General features: G+C 46.5%; 1 protein-coding gene and 1 long non-coding RNA gene across 3 annotated transcripts in view; both read right to left on the bottom strand.

Moving 5' to 3' along the window:
- The window catches only part of LOC137239534 (acetylcholine receptor subunit alpha-like), a 1,517,845-nt gene that overhangs the window by 1,262,583 nt on the left and 242,231 nt on the right, over positions 1–13,031 (bottom strand). The gene's annotated exons all lie outside the window — the stretch shown is intronic.
- Positions 5,191–10,261, bottom strand: LOC137240739 (uncharacterized). 2 transcript variants are annotated; one of them, XR_010949819.1, is made up of 4 exons: positions 6,641–10,261; positions 6,168–6,346; positions 5,773–6,094; positions 5,191–5,658 (listed from the first exon to the last, which is right to left on the bottom strand). It is a non-coding gene; the product is annotated as an uncharacterized lncRNA (long non-coding RNA). The 2 variants fall into 2 exon arrangements; XR_010949818.1 differs by having other exon boundaries at positions 6,168–10,261.

The following is a 13,031-nucleotide window of genomic DNA, read 5'->3' as shown; positions in this document are numbered from 1 at the left end:
CGCCGCGCACTCCTAACGCGGCTCCTCCTAACGCTGCCGGAACTGCTACGTGGCAAAACACTCCAATGGTAAGCAACAAATCAACCACTGGGGCAATTTTCGAAGGGAGGTGAAACATTTTTACCTGCCTAAGCGTCATAGTCAATATTTAGAAGAGGCCATCCGAAAACGCAGGCAACAAGGCCGATAAAAAGCCAAGGACAACGTTCTCGCATTGGAAACGCTGATCCGCCAGCATCCGACAACCACCTCGAGCGAATATACGATGGCCTACGGGTTGAATACCGCCTCTTCGTCAAGCGCAGCGAGTTTAAGACGATCGATGAGCTCCTGGAAATAACGGAAGAATATGAGCTGCTAAAAATCGATGAAGCGAAACAGGGCAAAGTGGCGATCCACAGCCTGTATCATCTTCAAACGGAGTACGATAGAAAGGAGTGCTGCTGGCGCTGCAAGGAAAGTGGACACCGCCGCTTCCAATGCAGGGGCCGCTGGATAATGTTCTGCTCAAGGTGTGGACAAGACAACATCCTCTCCAGGGACTGCCTATGCCCTTCGACCAACAACTCCACAGACAAAAACACATCCAGGATGCCGTCAAACTATGTGAAAGGAAGCCGCCAAGCGCTATTTGTTCGGCCAGAGAAGCCAATGGAAGCACGAAGCTGCGAGCCCACTACCGAAATGCAAGTAGATGACCGTTTCTACATACCGATAACCATCGAGGGCATGAGCGTGCGCGCGCTAGTGGACACCGGCGCCACGCTTTCATACGTCGATGAGCCAATGCGAAACCACCTGGAGAGGAACAACATTAAACCACATTTTAACAGGCGGAGCGTCAATTGGCAGACCAGACGTGTGTCTATAGTCCGAATTCCTACCCAGCCAGGACTACGTATCAAAGACGAACGACTAACAAAATGATGTCCGTTATTCCGAACCTGACAGAACGAATGATCTTAGGAATGGACTATCGACGGGAAAGGGGAATCAACTTCACGCTAGATGCCCAGCCGTTTGAGTTCACCTTGACTAGGAGATCAGCCGAGCTAGACATACTATGTGCAATAACCAGCCGGGAACACGTGAACAATGGTCAAAATACGGATCACCACCAGAAGAGACTGATTAAAACCGTTAGACCAATTACCGCAACCGATCATTCGACCATCCCTAAACATAACCGACCGCTGAAGCAACGCTTCTTCCCCGTTACCTGGCTATACAAAAGTACAACTTCAATAAAGGGTACCGAAAAAGAGCACCGAACGCGATATGCCATGCGCTCTACCGCCGCCCGTTACAAAACGCCGAACCAGATATATTTTACACAATAAAAAGCTACAGAGAAGAGCCCGGTGAGATTATTGGCAACCGTGTAATATCCGCGGACATGAGAAATAGTAACTACCGACTTCGTGCCACCACTACCACGTTCCAAGCTAAGAAGCCAAGCACAAACGGCAAGCGTGCTCAAACCGTTACAAGAAAAGTTCATATAACGACTTGGTTGTCCGAAAACCTTCCTCACCGTCAATGGGAAGCCGTTCGGAGGAAAAGCGTTAGCACCGTTCCTGAGCGACCACCGCACATGGGATTAGGAGATTCCACGAATGGCACTTGCAATAAATATGGTCAGAAAAGAGGGTACAAAACATTTTCAGCAGGCATAAACTTCGGCGAAATAAAACGACGTCAGAGCGGGTGCACACGGAGGGAGCAGTACCAGTGGCCAACAAGCCGATCAAAAATGCAAAGGGGTCCAATTTTTTTTTGGGTCACATTTTACCGAGTACCTGATGGCCATGATGAAATCACAACCCGAGGAAGATGGAAACGAGGAAGAAGAATGTTTTGTATTATAATGAATTGTATGAAATATACTCCTGTTAGTTTTAAGAACAATAAAATATAATTATTCTTACGTTATGCAAATGAATTAAAAACGTGGCATATAAACATAAACTCTGTTAGATATAAGTGGAATGACTCTGTATACTTTTGAGAGAAAAGAAAAAAATAATTAATAAAGTGCTTCGCCCGCATGCACACCGGCATAAAACCTAGGCCATGCCTGGAGATCCATCTTCCCCACCGCAGCTTTCCGCCAACCGAAGTAGGAGGGGGACTGTCGCGTAGCGTTACAATAACATAACACCCCTGTACTTCCTTTTTCACTTACACTTGAACCCCCTGTACTATAGCAAAGCCAACAACCACTATGGTAAATAACCACACGCTACCAATGACTGATGGCAAACGAATGGTGTGTTCCGTCAACACAAGAAAATCACAATAATGGTGTATTAGTTTCTCAAACAATTTGCGGCACCACCCGTATAAACAACGAATTTGCATTTTTGCAATTCAGTCCTCACAGGTGAGCCTGCGGGAGTGGTTGTCTTTTTAAAGACAAAATTGCCACGCCGGCTAGCTAGCTGAGTGGAAGGGCGCTGGCATGGCGCGGGTCACCCTCCACCTGGGCTGGAAGGCGCGAGTGGTGTCTTCGGACTATCTCCCTCCGTCGTCAACCTAGGTGTTGTGGGGCACGACGCCCTAATGACTAAACCGCCCCTCCCCCGCATCCCGGACTGAACGGAAGGGGGTTCTGGTATGGCGCGGGTCACCCTTCACCTGGGGTGGATGGCGCGAATGGTGTCTTCGGACTATCTCCCTCCGTCGTCCACCTAGGTGTTGTGGGGCACGACGCCCTAATGACTAAACCGCCCCTCTGCCGCAGCTCGAACTGATCGGAAGGGGGGTGCTGGTATGGCGCAGGTCACCCTTCACCTGTAGCGCTATTCACTAACTATTTATTATAATGCAGATTTTGTGTAAGCTGTTAAAACATTGTTTACTTTCGTTTGGTTTGTGCAAAATTACATTTTATTTAAAAAAAATATGGCTTTCGAGTTTGTTGCCTTTAGTATGTCCCGGAATGCAATTGCCAGGCACGCAGCAGTAGATCGGCGTTTACTGAGGGACATAGACGATCCATTTGACCTAGCTTCCTCCGAGTTTAGGAAGTTGTACCGGGTGAGTCCTGACATTGCCAAAGACGTTGCGGAGCGCCTGCAGGAACATTTACGGGGACGGGGGATCACAGCAATTTCTCCAGAGAAGCAGGTAACATTTAGGTAATTCTATGTTGCACCACGCAACTGCTACCAAAAAAGTTTAAAAAGACGTGTATGAAGAATCCTATTACTGTCAAGAAATATTTGCAAACAAAGTGTAAATTTTCACTCATCGCCATGTGGTTATTGCCCGGCTTTTTGCCCGGAAATATTGGAGGTCACGTAAAGGGTGTTAGATGGGCTAAGGGTTATTTTTGGAGCTTTCCAATAACTTCATTGATTTCCGATTATAAATACCGAGGCTAAAACGTGACTTTTGGACCAGCTTTAGCAGATACGTGCTGTTGCATATGATTGCCAAAATTTATTTATCCTTATTGGAAATTAACAATTTTTTTGCATACCTTTCCTTTACAGGTTTTGTGTGCATTTCGTTTTTATGCTACGGGATGCTACCGAAGGCCTGCGGGAGAACAGTGGGGCATCTCAATGAGCCCATCCACAATAAGCCGCTGCATCCACCGAGTAACCGATGCCATAAACTCCGCCATGTTTTATGAGGAGATTAAGTTCCCTATGACTGAGGCGGATCGTCAAGCAGCAAAAGAGGTTTTTAGTGCCGCACCTGCGCCATTCGTTGGGGGTACGATAGGCGCAATTGACTGTACGCACATTGCCATTTTGGCTCCGAAACATCATGAGGAAGCGTACGTGACCATCATGGATATCACTCCATAAATGTTCAAATGGTAAGGTAAATATAAAATATATTGGCCTATGTATATAACATGTAAATTTTTTCGTAGATATGTAACCCGAATCTAAAACTCTTAAACATAAATGCCGAATTTCCAGGGGCTCGCCATGACGCCTTCATATGGAGCTCCTGTGCTGTACGTCGAATTTTGCAGAGAGACCATCAAAATGGATACCGGAACTTGTTTCTGATAGGTATTTCTATCCAGTTTACAGCGAAATTCATGTAATTTTTTGATACGCAACTTGCAAGAGATTCTGGATATCCCTAGGAGCCGTGGCTTATGACGCCATTACCGAACCAACCCGAAGGTACGCCCAAGTTTCGGTATAGCGAGGCGCTATGCAAAGCCAGAAATCCCATTGAGAGACTATTTGGTGTATTAAAAGGAACTTGGCGTTGTTTGTCGCAACACAGGACTCTTCAATATGAGCCAGGTTTTGCTGGTAACATTGTAAATGCGTGCGCAATCTTGCATAATATTCATTTGGCGACCAGCCAACTGAAAATGAAGACATGAACTTAGTCTTGGGCCCGCTGACGGACGACAATCCCGATAATATAAGTTCAGTGTCTTCCGCTGGCAAACGTGTCCAAGAGAGATTGATAAATACTTTCTTTTCCTAAAAATATGTGCATATCGAGCCCTGTGCACAAAAAAGACGTGTGAGCCAAACAAGAAATTTTACAAAAGACGGTTTTTTTTTCAAGTTTCATTACTCACAATTTTTATATTGCCATGAAATTTAGTACCTACCTTCTATTAAGTACCAAATTCATTCGAGTATTATAATATATAAGTATTCATATATTAATTATTATTATTAATCCAAATAAAACAAAAATGAATTGAATAAGAAACATTTAAATTTTTTTTATTTCATGGAATTTTGTTAAATTTATTAAACACATTGAAAAAGTTGCAAGTTTTAAAAATACTGCGGAAGTTAGTTAAAAGGAGTATTCAAGATTCCCATAGGAAAACTAATTTGTTATTATGCAGACCTATAATATAGAACTTTCGTATCACATTTTTTAATTTTATTTTTGTTTATAAAGTAAGTATAGTTCGAAACATATGCATCTTTTTTCAAGTAAGCCATTAAACAGTACCGTATTTATTTGTGTTTTAAATAATTTATGATTAATACAATAAGATTTTATTAAATTAAAATTTATTAAATTAAGATTTTAATAGAGTGTAACGGTTTCCTTAAAAAAAGTTGCATACGTTTCGCGTAATAATTAAACATATTTTTAAAAACTAAACATCTTTGATATCTTAAACATATTTAACAAAAACGTCAACAGCAAACGTTATATAAAACGAATAACAAAACAGGTACAATTCATTTCAAGTCGAAAATTAAAAAAGGAAATTAATTTAGAATGACTAGAAAGTCAACCTTAATATTATCCCTATCGTCAAATGTAAAGCGTATTTTCAACAACTAAATAGTATTTACATAATCAGTGGGTAAAGGTAATGCATTAATGAGAAGAAGCATGAAACAGTAATCTATGAAAAGTAAAAAAAAAAGCAAGTGAATGTAAAAAACTAAACCAAACTAACTCTAAAATGGCTTTATGGTTGATGTTAGCGATACGTATAAACTAAAAATATATATTTATAGTAAATATCTTATACTTAATTATTTGGTAAATCAGTCATTGTTTAGTATTGCACCTGACAGTTCTTTGAAAGCTTCGGCACACACTTCCAACCCTTTTCCCATTATTTCGATTGCCTGGACATTGCAAACGTGGCCTCCGTCTGCTTTTCTTGATTTCAGCCAACTTTATTTGGTTTTCGGCCAGCATCTAGAGGATGAGAAAATTTATATTTTAAATTTGTAAGGACACTGTTGGTATTTTTTAATTTAACTAAGGATTTTATATTTTGTAAAATATATTGAACTTTCAATTATTTCTTACCCTCATAGTATCTACCTGTTTCTCAGCAATCGTCAAAAGCCTGTTTTGGCGCTCGGCCTCCTCGTCGTTGAATTTCGTTCTCGAGGACCTACGAGGAGTTTGTGCAAAAGTTCTTTGGGTGGTTGTGGGAGTTCTGGGGCGAATTGCAGGAGTTGTAGGGGGGTTGGAGCACATATTTTCGTTACTGCAATGGCAGCAGAAGAAGTGGTTGGCTGCTCTTCACCCTCGCCTTGGGATTGCACCTCGCTACTGGCATCTAGCTCCTCGATGCTTCACTTCACTTCACTTCTCCTTCGCCCTCCTCCATCACTAAATGCATTTCCTAAAAATTTAAAATAGAATGAATCAATAAGTTAATAATGATAATAGGTATAGCTGTATAACTATATACTGACCTCATACATTGGCACACTTTCCCTACATATGCCTGCGCCTTCAACATATCAGTCCCCAATTAACTCCACGATGCGCTTCTCTGTATCGGTCAAAGGCGCCACCCATTTCCCATTTGGGCCCGCTGGTTATTTATGTCCTTCACTCGATTGCTCGTGCGATTTTTTAGATAGCGCCAGACCTGTAAAAAAGTATGAAATATTAGGGTGAACCTTGTTTTATTTTTATTTGAACTCTGGGCATCACATTCACTAAAACATATAGTATATCCCACAGGAAACAATTATTATAGGAAAATTAATTTTCTAGATGTCTCGGTCCTTGCATCACCTAACTCAATTTTTTTTCTACAAGTTTTAGTATAACTACACCCCAAACTATGTGGTGATTTTGGAGTCTCTAGGTCACCGGGAGGTTAGTTAAAAACGGATTTTCAGATCCCCAAAATTTACCCCCTTTTTTCCTCAGTACTTACCGTAAGCTATTGCTTTGCACTCTTTGAAGCTCCTCCAACGGCGTTGAGCTTGCGCGCTAGCTTTTTCCACTGCTTCTGCTGCTCCAACTTGCCGTGCATCCGTTGGAATCTGCCGGACGCTAACCCAGGGACCGCTTCAAGCAGGTCCACCATCATTGTTATCGGCTCTGCTGTTGCTCGGCTTCGTTTTGTGGATGATGCAGTTTTGGTGACATTCTGAAATATAAAATGAGAAATAAAAGCAGTAATTGATCTAAATATAAAATATGTATCAAAAATACTTCCCTTTGCTAAAATAGCTGCATAAAATTATTGGCACGTACAAAAAATTTATTGTTTTTTTTCGATTCCTCTTTGAACTTTTCGTAAATTTTGTCATTTCACTACCAGCATTGCCACATCGAAATGATAGTTAACAAGTGTTGTTAAAACTAAATTAGTGAATCGCAAGTGTGATATAACAAACGAATGTGTTTATGTTAAAAATCTCGTATGTAGATACGTTAAAAGTTAGTGAATAGCGCTACTGCGCTGGATGGCGCGAGTGGTGTCTTCGCACAATCTCCCTCCGTCGCCCACCCAGGTGCCGAGTGCCGCGACACTGAACGACCAAGCGAACCCTCCTCCCTCAGCTCTTGTATAAAAAGCTGCCCGGAGCGGGTCTAACCACTCCCACTGCCGATCTGGGGAGAAGAGGGTGCGGCCGTGGCGGCGGTCACCCCCGTTGCACCGCCCGGACGACGAGAGTGGTGTCTTCGCGCTATTTCCCTCCGTCGCCCTGGCCAGGAAGGGGATGGCTCGCCGCCCGAACGACCGCACGATCCCCTCTCCACAGCTCTGGTTTCGGACGCTGTGCCGTTAAGGTGCCCTTGCCCTCCGCGCACGGATCGATCCACGGTGTCACGCACTTTTAATCAGCGTGCAAGTAGGTAGGCGGGGGTGTCCAGCGGTGAAACCAGCACTAACCCGAGTCCTCACAGTCTCCTCCCCAGGTGACCGACCTCGCCGACCCTGCCGAAAACTACCGATCAATCCGATTCCGCCGATACCGTCAACCGACCCCGCCCGAAACGAACCACCGCTGTCCAGGTAAACCCCATCGGCAGCCTACTTCCCCTCTCTCCCAGCCCTGGTACGCGCTCTGTAGCCCACCGCCGCTGCCGCCGCAGCTTCCATCCCGCCGGCGCTACGCCGGACGTTGTCCGTCCGCCATACTACCACCGCCCCGATCCCGCCTTACTGGTGCCGCCGCTGAAACAACAACAACTGACCGTTCGCCATCCTACCGCCGTTAAGTCGCCGCTACTCCGACGACTATTAGCCGCCGGTCTTGCGGCGGAAAGCTGCTGCCAGCCTAATACCTCCAGCCGTGTGTGCGTGTGTTTGTAACACATAAATATTGTATTTTTATTCAGCAGGGGTTTGTGGGACCTCTACTCGACTCTGGATTGACTGAGCGTTACCCTAGCCTTAGAAAAAACCCACCTTATAAATGGCGCCCGAGCAGGGACCCTCCTCCGCAGATGACCTTGGAAAACCAAATACAACAACCACCAATACTTCCGGTGTTCGATGAACACACAACCAGAAACAACAAAAACACCGGTTCCCGAAGGTACGATGCTGAATACAGACTCCCTCAATTGAATATGCTTACTGAAAAGGAGAGGCTGATAGTGGAGTACAAGAAGCATATGATTCACGTGGAGGGCCAAACCGTAGCCGATCTGCGCCGCGCATTTAGCACGTACGTACATACAAAACGCACGAGGAAATCAGTCGAAGACCTACTGAAAGAATTGGAGAAGCAAGTAGAAGAGGACGAAGAGAAACCATTTAAACTACCAACACCGACAGTAACTGTAACGAATATCACCCCAGCTTCACCGAACAAATCAATACCCGCCATCCAGATACAAAATCCCCCCTCGCATTTTCCGAGAGAGGAGTCGCTGCACGAATTTCTGGAGAGGATAGAGGAGCTCACCGAATGTTACCGCATCTCCGTTGACCAGCTCCTCCTAACGCTGCCGGAACTGTTACGTGGCAAAGCACTCCAATGGTACCGCATCCGTAAGCAACAAATCAACCACTGGAGCGATTTTCGAAGGGAGGTGAAAAATTTTTTCTGGCTAAGCGTCATCGTCAACATTTAGAAGAGGTCATCCGAAAACGCAGGCAACAAGGCCGAGAAAAAGCCAAGGACTCCGTCCTCGCATTGGAAATGCTGATCCGCCAGCATCCGACAATGTGCAAGGAAAACCACCTCGAGCGAATATACGATGGCCTACGTGTTGAATACCGCCCCTCCGTTAAGCGCGGCTAGTTTAAGACGATCGATGAGCTCCTGGAAATAACGGAAGAATATGAGCTGCTAAAAATCGAGGAAGCGAAACAGGGAAAAGTGGCGATCCACAGCCTGTATCATCTTCAAACGGAGTACGATAGAAAGGAGTGCTGCTGGCGCTCCCAGGAACGCGGACACCGCCGCGTCCAATGCAGGGAGTAAAACAGTTAGACCAATTACCGCAGCCGAAGATTCGAACATCCGTAAAAATAACCGACCGCTGAAGCAACGCTTCTATCCCCGTTACCCGGCTATACAAAAATACAACTTCAATAAAAAGTACCAAAAAAGAGCGCCGAACACGATATACAATGCGCAGTACCGCCGCCCGTTACAAAACACCGAACCAGATATATTTTACACAATAAAAAGCGACAAAGAAGAGCCCGGTGAGATTATTGGCAACCGTGTAATATCCGCGGACATTGGAAATAGTAACTACCGACTTCGTGCCACCACTACCACGTTCCAAGCTAATAAGCACTTACCTCCTCGCCATGATCTACCATTTCTACAAGTAGGGGGAGTTAATCCCGGCGCGCCAGGCAAAAACGGCAAGCGTGCTCAAACCGTTACAAGAAAAGTTCATATAACGACTTGGTTGTCCGAAAACCTTCCTCACCGTCAATGGGAAGCTGTTCGGCGGAAAAGCGTTAGCACCGTTCCTGAGCGACCACCGCACATGATATTAGGAGGTTCCACGAATGGCACTTGCAATAAATATGGTCAGCAAAGACGGTACAAAAGCATCTTCAGCAAGCATAAACTTCGGTGAAATAAAACGTCGTCAGAGCGGGTGCCCACGGAGGGAGCAGTACCAGTGGCCAACCAACCGAGCAAAAATGCAAAGGGGTCCAATTTTTTTCGGGTCACATTTTACCGTGTACCTGATGGCCATGATGAAATCACAACCCGAGGAAGATGGACACGAAGAAGAAGAATGTTTTGTATTATAATGAATTGTATGAAATATACTTTGTTAGTTTTAAGAACAATGAAATGTAATTATTCTTACGTTATAAAAATGAATTAAAAACGTGGCATATAAACATAAACTCTGTTAGATATAAGTGGTATGACTCTGTATATTTTGGAGAGAAAAGAAATAATTAATAAAGTGCTTCGCCCACATGCACACCGGCATAAAACCTAGGCCATGCCTGGAGATCCATCTTCCCCACCTCAGCTTTCCGCCAACCGAAGTTGGATGGGGACTGTAGCGTAGCGTTACAATAACATAACACCCCTGTACTTCCTTTTTCACTTACACCTGAACCCCCTGTACTATAGCATAGCCAACAACCACTATGGTAAATAACCACACGCTACCAATGACTGATGGCAAACGAATGGTGTGTTCCATCAACACAAGAAAATCACAATAATGGTGTATTAGTTTCTCAAACAATTTGCGGCACCACCCGTATAAACACCGAATTTGCATTTTTGCAATTCAGTCCTCACAGGTGAGGCTGCGGGAGTGGTTGTCTTTTTAAAGACAAAATTGCCAATCTGGCTAGCTAGCTGAGTGGAAGGGGCGCTGTCATGGCGCGGGTCACCCTCCACCTGGGCTGGAAGGCCCGAGTTGTGTCTTCGGACTATCTCCCTCCGTCGTCCACCTAGGTGTTGTGGGGCACGACGCCCTAATAACTAAACCGCCCCTCCCCCGCAGCTCGGACTGAACGGAAGGAGGCGCTGGTATGGCGCGGGTCACCCTTCACCTGGGGTGGATGGCGCGAGTGGTGTCTTCAGACTATCTCCCTCCGTCGTCCACCCAGGTGTCGAGTGGCGCGACGCTGAACGACCAAGCGACCCCTCCTCCCTCAGCTCTTGTATAATAAGCTGACCGGAGCGGGTTAAACACTCCCACTACCGAGCTGGGGAGAAGAGGGTGCGGCCGTGGCGGCGGTCACCCCCGTTGCATCGCCCGGACGACGAGAGTGGTGTCTTCGCGCTATTTCCCTCCGTCGCCCTGGCCAGGAAGGGGATGGCTCGCCGCCCGAACGACCGCACGACCCCCTCTCTACAGTTCGGGCGCTGTGCCGTTAAGGTGCACTTCCACTCCGCACACGGATCGATCCACGGGGCACGCACCTTTTATCAGCGTGCAAGTAGGGAGGCGGGGATGTCCAGCGGTGAAAACAGCACTAACCCGCGTCCTCACAGTCTCTTCCCCAGGTGACCGACCCCGCCGAAGACTACCTATCAATCCGATTCCGCCGATACCGCCAACCGACACCGCCCGAAAGGAACCGCCGCTGTCCAGGTGAACCCCATCGCCAGCCTACTTTCCCTCTCTCCCGGCACTGGTAAGCGCTCTGTAGCCCACCGCCGCTGCCGTCGCATTGTCGCCCCTCTGGTGCCGCCGCAGCTTCCATCCTTCCGGTGCTACGCCGAACGTTGGCCGTCCGCCATACTACCACCGTGCCGATCCCGCCTTACTGGTGCCGCCGCTGAAACACCAACAACTGGCCGTTCGCCATCCTACCGCCGTTAAGTCGCCGCTGCTCCGACGACCGTTAGCCGCCGGTCCGCTCCTTCACCATGTTGCCGCGGAAAGCTGCTGCCCGCCTAATACCTCCAGCCGTGTGTGCGTGTGTTTGTGACACATAAATATTGTGTTTTTATTCAGTAGGGGTTTGTGGGACCTCTACTCGACTCTGGATTGACTGAGTGTTACCCCAGCCTTAGACAAAACCCACCTCATAAATGGCGCCCGAGCAGGGACCCTCCCCCGCAGATGACCGTGGAAAACCAAATACTACAACCACCAATACTGACGGGTTCGATGAACACACCACTAGAAACAACAAACATACCGGTTCCCGAAGGTACGATGCTGAATACAGACTCCCTCAATTGAATATGCTTACTGAAAAGGGAGAGGCTGATAGTGGAGTGCAAGAAGCATATGATTCACGTGGAGGGCCAAACCGTAGCCGATCTGCGGCGCGCATTGAGCACGTACATACAAACAAAACACACGAGGAAATCAAGCGAAGACCTACTGAAAGAATTGGAGAAGGAAGTAGAAGAGGACAAAGAGAAAAATTTAAACTACCAACACCGACAGTAACTGTAACGAATATCACCCCAACATCACCGAATAAATCAATACCCGACATCCAGATACAAAATCTCCCCTCGCATGCGGATGAGAGAGAACGCGCGCAACCGAAACGAGACGAAATGAGCACCGGTGAGCTAATGTATACCGTGCGCCATTGGGATCTGCATTTTTTGGGGCAGGAGGCGGCCACCGTGGTGTGATGGTAGCGTGCTCCGCCTATCACACCGTATGCCCTGGGTTCAACTCCCGGGCAAAGCAACATCAAAATTTTAGAAATAAGATTTTTCAATTAGAAGAAAATTTTTCTAAGGGGGGTCGCCCCTCGGCAGTGTCTGGCAAGCGCTCCGATTGTATTTCTGCCATGAAAAGCTCTCAGTGAAAACTCATCTGCCTTGCAGATGCCGTTCGGAGTCGGCATAAAACATGTAGGTCCCGTCCGGCCAATTTGTAGGGAAAAATCAAGAGGAGCACGACGCAAATTGGAAGAGAAGCTCGGCCTTAGATCTCTTCGGAGGTTATCGCGCCTTACATTTATTTATTTTTTTTTAGTCGCTGCACGAATTTCTAGAGAGGATGGAGGAGCTCGCCGAATGTTACCGCATCCCCGTCGACCGGCTCCTCCTAATGCTGCAGGAACTGTTACGTGGCAAAGAACTTCAATGGTACCGCATCCGTAAGCAACAAATCAACCACTGGAGCGATTTTTGAAGGGAGGTGAAACATTTTTTCCTGCCTAAGCGTCATCGTCAACATTTAGAAGAGGCCATCCGAAAACGCAGGCAACAAGGCCGAGAAAAAGCCAAGGACTTCGTCTTCGCATTGGAAACGCTGATCCGCCAGCATCCGACAAAGTGCAAGGAAAACCACCTCCAGCGAATATACGATGGCCTATGGGTTGAATACCGCCTCTTCGTCAAGCGCAGCGAGTTTAAGACGATCGATTAACTCCTGGAAATAACGGAAGAATATGAGCT

This window comes from Eurosta solidaginis, chromosome 1, assembly GCF_040869045.1.
Source record: "Eurosta solidaginis isolate ZX-2024a chromosome 1, ASM4086904v1, whole genome shotgun sequence".
Classification (NCBI taxonomy): Eukaryota; Metazoa; Arthropoda; class Insecta; order Diptera; family Tephritidae; genus Eurosta; species Eurosta solidaginis.
Note: the sequence above shows the minus strand (reverse complement) of the source record. Positions and strands in the feature narration are given on the sequence as shown.